Source organism: Nannospalax galili, unplaced genomic scaffold, assembly GCF_000622305.1.
Source record: "Nannospalax galili isolate Female #2095 unplaced genomic scaffold, S.galili_v1.0 scaffold364, whole genome shotgun sequence".
Classification (NCBI taxonomy): domain Eukaryota; kingdom Metazoa; phylum Chordata; class Mammalia; order Rodentia; family Spalacidae; genus Nannospalax; species Nannospalax galili.
In genome coordinates this window covers 3,691,879-3,703,429 of record NW_008352752.1, presented here as the reverse complement: position 1 = coordinate 3,703,429, position 11,551 = coordinate 3,691,879, and positions in this window count along the sequence as shown.

Sequence of the window (11,551 nt, the reverse complement as noted above, 5' to 3'; positions counted from 1 at the left end):
TCAGGACCACCTGCCCAGGGGTGGCACCACCCACAGTGGGCTGGGCCCTCCCACATCACTCAGCAATCAAGAAAATTCCCCACAGATATGGCCATAGGCCAATCTGATAAAGGAAATTCCCTAATCGAGGTTTCCTCTTCCCAGGTGTGACCAATTGACAACCAATGCAAACCAGGACAGATGGCTACTGTCTATATTTTAACAGGGCTCTGAACATTGCAGTTTAATTATTGGAATGGAATATTCAAACAGCTTTTCTCAGTATTTAATGGTGAGTAGTCTTTCATTGCTGTCATGCAAACATTATTGTAAACATTGCTAAGCACTGGCCACAGGAGAGTTATCTGATCATTTAATTATTTTATTATTATTATGTTTTATGTGTGTGTATGAGTGTATTGCCTGCTCATATGTAAGTGTACCTATGTTGTGCAATGCTCAAAGATGTCAGAAAAGGGCGTTGAATTCCAGTGGAACTGGAGTTATGGATGGTTGCTAGGAATCGAATCCAGGTCCTCTTGCAAGAGCAGTCAGTGCTCTTAACTGCTGAGCCATCTCTCCAGCCCCAATCATTTAGTTCTTAAGTATCTTTAAAAATGGGATCCTAATTCTGTAAGGACAATAAATATGTAGGATTTCAGAAGAGAAAATATTTACTGTGGCCTAGCTTATTTGAGATCCTGGCAGTGAAACCTGAATTAGTCTTGTAGGATGCAGGTGGGCGTAAGAAAAGAAAAATAAAAACGGTTCCCCTCCCTCACCTCTACCCCTCTCTCCAGAGTCTCTTGGAGCTCAGGCTGCCCTCACTACGAACTTGCTATGAAGCTGAGGATAACCTTACACACCTCACCCTCCTGCCTCCGTGTCTGGAGTGCTGGGACTCCAACTCAGAGCTTTGTGCCTGCTAGGCAAGTACTCTGCTAACTGAGCTACATTCCTAGACCCTGTTCTGACTTTTCTGAGACAAAGTCTTACTGTGGTATAAAGCATAGCTCAGGGAGTAGTCAGCTGACTAGTCTATCTGGAGGAAGAAGTGGCAGGGAATTCTTTTTGAAAGGCAATGTTGTAAAAGAAAAACCTTTAAACCCCCAACCAACCAAGCAGTCGGCATTTTTCTTTCTGCAGAAACACACAAGGCTAGCCTTGGAGGCTAGGACAGAGGGTTGAGGGCTTTGAGAAGGTAAACCTGGTTTCAGAGTGCCTGGCCCTGGAGGCTGGGGCCCACTTTTAGATGAAATGAGCTGGGCCCTGTGCAAATGAACAGATTGGTTGAAGGAATGGAAAGGAGTGGTCAGAGTGGGAAACATTAGGAAGAGAAGAAATCTGTAGCCCTTGGGGATCAACTGGGAAAGGACATACAGATGGAGTTGGGCATGCAAGATGATTCTGGAGTCCCCAGGCTTCGTGATGAGCAGAGGCAACCTCCTCTGACAAAGCCAGAAAAGGTAGAGAAGCAAGCAAGTGCTGGTGAGAAAATGGGGAAAGAGGAACACTTACTCACTGCTGGTGGACGTGCACACTGGTGTGGCCACTATGGAAATCAGTACGTAGGAGGGCTCTCAAATAACTGAAGATAGACCTGCCATATGACCCGGCTCTACCACCCCTGGATACCTACCTGGAGGACTCTAATTCAGTAAACCACAGAGATAGTATGTACATTCATGTTTATTGTCCCACTATTCACAGTAGCTAAGAAATGGAACCAGCCTAGAAGTCCATTAACAGGTGAATGGATAAAGAAAATGTGGCACTTAATGCACAATGGAATTTTATTCAGTTGTAAAAAAAAAAAGAAATCATGACATTTTCAGGAAAATGGATGGAACTGGAGATCATTATGTTATGGATAAACCAGGCTCAGAAAGACAACACGTTTTCTCTCATATGGGGAATCTAGATTTAAAATTGTGTGTGTGTGTGTGTGTTGTGTCATAAATTTAGAAAGGGGGTCTATGATAGGAGAGGAAGAGATTGAAGAGGAAGTTCAGGAAAAGGTAACAAAATACACATGACACGAAAGCAAAAGAGGTCTTTATTTTGAGGGAGGAAGGGGACCAGAAAGAGGGGGATAGTGGAGAGGGAGATACATCGCAAGGCATACACACACACACACACACACACACACACACACACATGAAATATCATAGCAAAACCCATTAGTATGTATGCCAATTTAAAAATTACTTAAGAAGCCAACAAATCAAGATCCCCACCCACCATCGTGGAGAGCAAATTTCCCTTGACCTACATTTTCCAGAGAGCATATATTTTAAACAAAAAGAGGATTGGTTTCAGTTACAGGACGGTGAGTATTTCTCTAATGTGTTTTGCTACCTGTTGCTAAAACACAGTCCCTTCAAATGACACTGCTTGTTAAGCGAGGCCCATCCTTCCTTTCTCTCCCTTAGATGGAGTAGAGTTCAAGAGGCATTGTTGTGACCGGCTGAAGAACTCTGTTTTTTTCCCTGTGGATAATGACCTGTCACCAGAGAGACTACAGGCTGGAGTGACAGAGCTGACTCATAGCCAAGGGAGAAAATAGCCTGGATCTTTGACAGAGGTAAGCAGTGTCCGGTTCCTTGGGGAGGAGGGGAGGGAGAGGGAGAGGTTATGACGAGAAAACCATATCTATTCCACTGAGCAGTTAATGTCTCTATTTTTCTTGAAAAAGCATTTTCTCTGAAGCTGCTGAGGATAATTTAACCCCCATCTTGACAGAATGCACTAATGACTGCTAATGGATATGTTCTTTTAATAAATAAAGAGGCCCAAGAAAATTGCCAGATATTAAACAGAGTCCCACATGTCTTGTTGGAGTCTATAATGCCCCTATCAAGTGACCTTAGCGAAAGAAATATGACTCTTCAGAGGCTAAAGGAGTCTAGTTTTCCTTGGTGCCATGTAAATTCATGCTGGGAAGAATAGTAATTCATCCATCTATCCTAGGATATGTTAAAGGGGGATATCTCAAGTTAAACAATGCATTTCCCGTTGGTAGTAGAGAAAACATGAAATTGTGCTTCCTTTCTAAGCAACCACTTCATATTTCTGTTGAAGCACTGACCCTTGGAATTTTTAATCAAGAACTCAAAAAGCTTGTGCATTTTGTCATTATTTTGTCAATTCTTCTTCCTCCTCCTCCTCTTACTCTGCCTTTTGTTTCTCTTTTTCCTCTTCTTCCTTCTTCTTTTCTTCCAACAGGAAATATAATTTTTTCTAAGGAGACAGCATCCAAGTTAATATTTGTATAATTATATTTTGATGGCAATTAAGATTCATTAACTAACAAAGGTGTACTCTGTGGTTAGATACTAGGGAAATACTTATATATGGGTCCTCTTGGAGATTCCCAGGGACAAACAATAACTATTAAAAACTCTGGGAGGTTTTGCAGGGAGCAAAGGAAAACCTTCCTTTTGGCTGAAAGGAGCTGGAGAGAAAAGTCAGCGATGGCACAACCTTCTCTTTCCTCGGGGACCTAGGGAGACTAAGGCAGCCAGAAGGCTGTGGCCAGCCTTAAGAGAACCTCTTGTCATCAGGGCCCCATTCCTGTCTCTCTCAGGGTCACAGCATAACTACAGGTGGCTATGACTGCCGGGGCCCAGCACACATCTGAGACCTGTTGGAGTAGCTGTGGAGCCCAGGTCAGTAGCACCTCTTGGGATCAGCTTACAGAGGTTTCTGCTCCTCCCCTCTGCCCTGCCAGTCATCTTGTCTTGAATTAGCCATCTTCTAGTGACTCTTGTTTCTTGTTTCCCTTAACTTTGTGACCTTCTTTGACCAATTCTGACCTACCTGGACTTATGGACCTTATGACTTGTCTCTGCTGTTTGGTGACCATAAGCATCTTGGATTTCCCCTTCTTTAATTAGAAAGTTAATCCATGTTAGTTATGGCAAATTCAAATAATACCCTAAGGTGAAAGCCCCCATTTGTCTGTTCTAGTCCCACAGCCATGTTGTCTACAGCTGAGCACCTTGTAGGTGATTTTCTCGTTTCTATAAACACATATGTCCATGTGTACTTGAACAAAATGGGTCTCCACACACCCATATCATTCTGTAATTTCCTTTCTCCTTTACTATTCTGTTATAACCTTGCTCCATATCACACCTATGGTCTGTTCTAATTCTTTAGTTTATCCAGCTCTTTCCTCCTGGTCAACATCAGTGTTGCATCTTATTTTCTGCTCTTGTAAATGCAGAAAATAAGGATCTTTGCAATTCCTGCCAGCTAGTGAGGCACAAGCTTCCAGAAGGGATAGCACTGGATCTCAGGACAGGCCTGGTCTCCCTGCCTCGTTATCCCCTCAGATGTCCTGGAGATTTCTACTGTCACCTGTCTGCCTTCCCCCAGTGCTCTAAGATTTGCTAGTTCCTGGACTTCTCCTAGAGAGCCCATTCCCATCACCTCCCAGAAGCTTTTCTCTGGAGGACTGTTCCGTACTCACATCCATTGTTAATTCTGTTTAATTATAGTACTCATCACTTTATGTTGTAATTATTTTTCTACTTGTCCAATTTCTCCACTAGACCAGAATTTATCAAAAGGACCATCAGAGTCTGGCATAGGGCTTGGCACTTAGTGAATGAATGAGTAAGCTCAATCTTTCTGAACTTTCTGTGTACTAAACAGAGGCTCTGCACACAGGTAGCAATGAACAACAGCAACGTCCTTGATCTTGAGTGAACAGAGACATATAGTCCGTAAGCAAGTATCTGTAAATAATTGTTGTATATAACAATTATTATAAGTGTTATAAAGAACATTAAGGCATATATGGTGCTACAGGAGTCTGTTGTTCACAGTTGGCTGATATTTGCACATAGACCTACATCATGTGAAGGGCTGAGCTGACTGTCATGGAGAGAAGGTCCCAGGCATGCATGGATGCTTGCATGGAATCCAGGTAGAAGCGTGTCTACTCCCTGGCATGGAAAAGGGGCTTATATAAAGGACTGTAATGGCCTGAAGGATCTGAAGCAGTTGATTTGATTGAGGAGCTAGACAGGAGTGTCACAACCTGGGTCCTTGAGAGGACACCGTCACTCATGAGGTTGCACAAGCGTAAGGTGGGCAGTGCCTCTAGAGGGTTAACATGGAAAGCTGGGGCCCAGCCTGGCTAGGTGAAGAGGAATACAATCATCAGAGGACAAACCACTCCAGTTAAAATTTTTAATTACATTTATTTCATGTGTGTGTTTGTATGTGCCAGGGGGTGCATTTGGGAGGGTGCCACAGTACACATGTGAAGGTCGGAGGACAACTCCCAGTTCTCTCCTTCCACCACGTGGGTCATGGGGAATCAAACTTAAGTGTGTCCTGGGGATCAAACTCAAATTGTAAGGCTTGCCGGGCAAGAGACTTTACCCGCTGAGCCATCTTGCCAGTTCCCCCAGTTTGTTTTTAATGGAAGAGATTTAATAGGAATGGCTATGAATGGAGTGACTGGGCAGGTGAAGAACTCTAAGAAATAACAGAAACAGCAGTTGCAAAAAACAGCTACCACTCAGAGGTTGGAGTTATTAAAACTTAGACACCCAGAGGAGATTGCGGTGGGCTAGGGCTCAGCCCTCTGAGGAATGGGACACTCAGTTGGTGCTGGTGTCTACAGAGATGGTCAACATGAGGCTGCTTCTCTAAGCACTGAACAAACTGCAAAGTATATTCAGCTGCTGTTATAGAAACTGTTGTTGCTGAAATGATGCACATAGAACCAGTTAGAAATGGAAGCAAACAGGCTGACATGTCACTGGGGATGTAGGCTGGGGGCAGAGCAATTGCCTAGCATTTGTGAGGCCCTGGGTTCGATCCCCAGCACAAAAAGAAAGAACTGGAAGCAAACAGAAAGGAACAGGTCTCTACCCATTAGTGCCATAGCTTTATGGTATCCTGCAGTAGAGCCCAGCAGGAAGCCTGCTGTCAAAGTAGGAGTTTAGATTGCAGATACCAGCCCCAGCTTTGTGAAGCCTCCCAGCACTGAAGGGGCTAGAGAAGTAGGGGATACCGGGAAGTGGGAGCCACTGGGAGCACTTTCTCGCTGCCTATCCCAGTTGCCTCTTTTCTTGTAACTGAGACCAGGCTAGTGGTCACTTTTCAAGAATAGCATTCGGCAAGGGGAACACTGGGAAGGCTCAGTTCAATCTGTGTTGAACCTCCTGAGCTAATCGAATTATACTTTATCACAAAGTTAATTTAAGTTTTATTTAATGATGCCCATAAATATTATGGCGCTGTGTGTAATTAGGCATCCGTGTGGTAGAAGGCTCACTGAAATGACTATAATTAGTATTACTTCTACACAGCCAAATCCACTTGACTTTTCTCTTCCTATTTGCGTCTTCAGGCTCTTGGCCTCCATCTTGATAGTTTTCTCCGACACCACCTACCACTTAATGGTCACCCTACGTGCACTCAGACACTTACATAAACTGAATCACAACAATTCCAGGTAGTGGCCTTTAGTATTTAGGTGCTCTGCCTCTTTGTCCTTCTTTTCTGTGTTTGCATTTTCCCACTTCCCCAAGGGAAGCTGAGCAACAGGGGGCTGTGGCCTGAATTTCTTAAGGGAGATGCTGATACCCAGTCCTGGGAAGAGGAGCGAAAGCTTGCTAGCAGTTCAGAATGGTCTTTGTGAGTTATTACTTCCCCTTGGTCCCTTCTCACTGGCTATAGACTGCTTGGGGTTAGTTCTGCAGAGAATAAGGTCTTTAAACTTTCAGGAACAAAAGATTAAACACACACATGGAGGCAAGAGAAGGCACTGGCATTGATGGGTCCTTGTGTGTGTGTCGACAGAGACCGAGGAAGTATAGGACAGGAAGAGCAAACGGGAGAGAAACCACCAGAAGCGGACTGGGGGTGGGACAGGGGGAGCTAGGAACTGGTGAGCTGGACATCTCCTCAGAGAAGGCTGCCGGTGAAAATACAGGATGCCCATTTGAATTTGAACTACCAGATTCAAAGAATGAAAACACAGGGGGCTGTCTGTTAAATCTGAATAAAAATCAGACAAAGAATGAAAAGTGTTTTAATGGAAGCATAGTCCAGAGAGTGAATACTTTGATATACTAGACAGTCCAAGCTGAAACAAAAATCCTGTATTTTCATTTGCCAAATTTGGTTATGCCATCTTAAGGTCAGTCTCTCACTTTTGTCCCGGAACTTGTTAATGTCTTTGAGAGTCCTGTTGCTGCGGGGCCAGAATGGCTTCCTCTTTTCTGATGGGCTTCCTCCTAACCTCCGTCCTGCCCTCTCACACATCCTCTGCCTCCTGTCCTCAACATCTAAAGCCCTTTAGCCCTTTTCCACCAGGATAGGTACAGCCGGCACTGGAGTGGATGCTGCATGCTCACTTAGGGCTTCTGTGCCTGTCTCTCCAACATTGATGACTGATTGAACGATTGATTGATTGATTGAAAGAAATAGGCGCTTGCTGTAGACCAGGCTGGCTTTGATTTCCAAGCACTGGGATTATAGGACTATGCCACCACACCCAACACTCTCCAGCATGTTAAATAGTGCTTGGTCTCAATCTGGGAGTGCTGAGCCCTCATGTCTAAGCATGGAGCTTATAAATCCAGGACAATCCTAAAGTTTAAGAGTAACTGGGCCCTCTGGGTTTAAACGTGTGCAAAAGGTTTGTTGCTGCAGTTCATATAAAAAGGGATTTTGTCTGTTCCTTGGGGAGCAGCTGGGGGATGGCATCTGGAGATTGACCCTGTGTCCTGCTTCCCTCCAGATTTCTTTCTCAGGTTTCACAGCATCATGGATCCTATTTGGTGCTTGGTTTTTTTTCGTTGTTGTTGTTAACAAAGCAGGTGAAGCCACAAGAGATGGTCACTTTTTAAAAAATTGCATAAGGGGAAAACAACTGCTGGCCAGGATGCAGAGAAAAGGGAACCCCTGCATGTTGTTGGTAGGCATGTACATCAGTGCAGCCCCTATGGAAAACTGCATGGGGGTTGCTCAAAAGGTTTTAAATGGCACTGCTGTGTGATCCAGTTAACCCACTTTCTGGGTCTCTGTCTGAAGGAAATTGAGTTGGTATGTTACAGAAACCTCCATATTCCCATGTTTATTGCAGCACAAGTCACAAGAGCCCAGAAATGGAAACATCCTCAGTGCCTGTCACCTGATGGATAGATGAAGAACATGTGGTACATCTATACAATGGAATACTATTCAGCTGTAAAAAGAATGAGATCCTGTCATCTGTGACCACAGAGATGGAACCAGGGATCATGATGTTAAGTGAAATAAGCCAGGCACAGAAAAGCAAGAGCTGCATGATGTCCCTGATATGTGGAATCTGAAAGAGTTGATCTCAGAGGCTGAGAATAGAATGGGGGTTCCCATGGCTGGGGAAGGGAGGAATAGGGAGAAGAAGATAAATGAGTGCTAAGGTGGTTAGACAGAGGCAGGAAGTACTGGTTGGTATTGTACGGTAGGGTCAGTATGGACCACGGCAATAACCTGCACACTTCAAAAACCAAGAAGAAAGGATTCTGAATATTTTCTCATCAAGAAATGACAAATGTTTTAGGAGAGAATGTTTTACCCCGTTTAAGCATCACATGGCATATTCATGTACTGAAACATCACATGACGCATCATTAATCATGCAGTTTTTATATTTGTATGTATTGGTTAAAAATAATTTAATTGAAACAAAGCAAAACAGAATTTGGGCCTCCAATGTTTCCAATAAACAAGAAAGAAACATCTTCCATTAAACACTAATGTCTCCTTTAATTTGATCACTAGCCCTCTACCTAATCACAGTGTGGCTGAAACTGTTGCCTGGTTATAGGAAAAAGCTATTTTCTTTGCCAGTTGTCCAAATAGTGGAAATTTCCTAACTCCTTTGCTGTAGTTTCTCAAAGTCAGTGGACATATGCTGTCTTTTAAAAAAGCTATCTGTTACCAGGGGCGAAAAGAAGTAAAAGAGAAAAATGCCTGTGTTCAGACTCTCTGGGGTAGGTAGAAAGGCACCCAGAACCGCCAGCCTTTTCTTCATAAATCTGAACCCTGGAACACAACCTGTGGGTTACCAGGTCCCAGGAGGGCTATTAAGACAGGGAGGAAACAAGGAACAAGTCATGAGCCCGTCATTAGAATGGGGCTCAGTGTTGTACCTACCAAGCTTTGCTGCCAGGTGGACCCCCCCTACTTTCTCCTTACATGTCTACAGCAGCCTGAGCCTCTCACTGCTGAGTACTCAAACTGTTTATTCTTCTATGCCGACACATTCCTGTCCCTCTGCTGAGCTACCCTCATCCCATTTCCCCTTTCTCCAATATGGTAATGCCTCCTTGAGGCAGCCCAACCCTGGCTGCCCCAGGTGATATTCCTAGAACAAGCTCTGCCAGTTTCCATCACCGCATGAATCACAGTTGTTGCTTCTGGTCATAGGTTCTTCCGTGGCGTCTAAGCACATTGAGGTTAGAGGTCAAGTCTGGCTCATCTTTGTTCATTCGAGTCGAATCCAGTGTGGGATGACATCAGGCAGGTGGGTGCTCAGCCAGTGGCTGGATAGCACTGACTTTGAAACCCTTGAATTCTCCAGTGTTGCCTGGGGGTCTTCAAGTCAGTCAAACCTACCAAGAGATTATACCAATGATAACAGGGCCTGTGCACTATTTTCAAGATTCCAAATGCCCATTGAACATCGCATATCCATTCAGAACAAGAAACCCCCTAACAAAATGCTCTGTATCTGGCTAGAATTCTCCGATGACCTCAGATATTTAATAAGGCATAAATGACATAATTGACTCCTAATACGTGTGTCCTTTAAAATGCAAATTATTACATAAGTGCATATAGTAGTTGGTTTTTTGTTTTGTTTTGTTTTGGATGAGCAGTACGTAAAACTATTGGCAAAATTGCAGCACTAAAAAATAGTTTCTTTGGTAGTAAAAATAAGAGGTGCCAATCTTGTGGGTCTGCTCATCTCATCAAGTTTATTAATCATCAGGTACTGTCTTAGGAGCTCTAGAACCAGTAGGGAAGAAGATAGGCTAGATAGTGCTTTCCTGGAGATTATCTTCAAAGGGGGAGACAGATAACGAACCCAAGAAAACACCTGCTACTACCTTCTCACTCTCTACTACTCAGAAAATGAGTTCTGAGGGAAGCCTTGCGGTGGCTGATAGGAGAAATCTCTGCAAAGAGGTTGCATTTAAACTGACCCACAAGAGACAGAACACTTCAGTGGCTCCCAGGGCAGGAACGGATGCAGCAGCTGCATGGAGTTTGGACTTATTCTCTCATCTGTCTCCACTGGGTTGTAGTCTTTGTGACAGGAAGAACAATGTCTATTTTATTTACCAACATATTTCCAATGCCTAGCACAGCACCTGCTTGGCACATAGTCCATGTTCAATATAAATTAATGAATAACAAGGGACTGTTTGCCTCCCATTCCTCTGGTCTAAGGTCAGGACAGGTCTTACAGGTTGGGCCCTGTGCCCTCTACTGGGGAGAATGGAGGGAGATGGAAGCTGGTTTCCTCCCAGATTCTGGCAATGACAGAGGCTCAGGGACCCAGGACTGTCTGAGTGAGCTTCACACCTCTGCCACCCCTTATAAGGCTTTGCATTCAGGCTATTTATTTTCTGAGCTGATGAGAATATGAGATCAGACTTGGCTAAATTCATTATTATCACTTAGCTTTACAATAATTTCTGGGCAAAAGGAAGCTTTAAATTAAGAGTTCAAATCCCCTAACAGCCATATACCAAGTTGGACATGCAGGAAGATCCTTGGTTGCCTTTTCCACTAGGATGATCACAGCTAGCTGGTGTTCTGTTCAGGGCAGCTAGGCCCTTAAGAAAAATCACATCACAGCTACATAAAAAATATGTTACAGCTTCTGGTTCTGGGTAGGTTAGGGTTATTTGAGGGGCTGTTTCCCACTGTCTCCCTTACATCTTTTCTTTTGTGAAGTCTTGAGATAGTTAATGTCTTAAATGTCTTTAGGCCTACCTCCTTCTATATCAACATCTTAGGTTCTACCCCATTCCACATTTGATATAATGTATCTTACTCTTATGCTAAAATATTTTAAATGGGTTTGTTTCAGTTAGCTAATGCTGTGTAACAAGTAACCTCAAAACATTGTGGATTAAAGTAACAGTGGATTGTTTTTCATGGGATGGGTCTTTTGCTTCAAGTGGTATAAGCTGGGGCAGGAGGGGTCTGCAGTCTTGTGAAAGCCTGACCAGGGGCTTAGCTGAGGTTAGAATGGCTAGAGTAAAGGACCCTGACAGGGTCACTGAGAGGTAATAACGATGGCACACTTCCTGCTGCTTCTTGGTCTCTGGAAGAAAGGATTTATTTTTGATTCGAACAAGGCCTCTTCAGTAGTCATGTATGGAGTCACACAGACCTGGACACCTCATCATTTGGAACCATAAGCCTATCAGTACCTACTTCTTTGTTGAAGTTGACCAATCCAAAATTAGAGGAGAGGAAACCATTGAAACCTTTAAACCCAGATTCTTCGCAGGAGGCATTGGATTTTCCATTTCTGGATCCCCTCTCC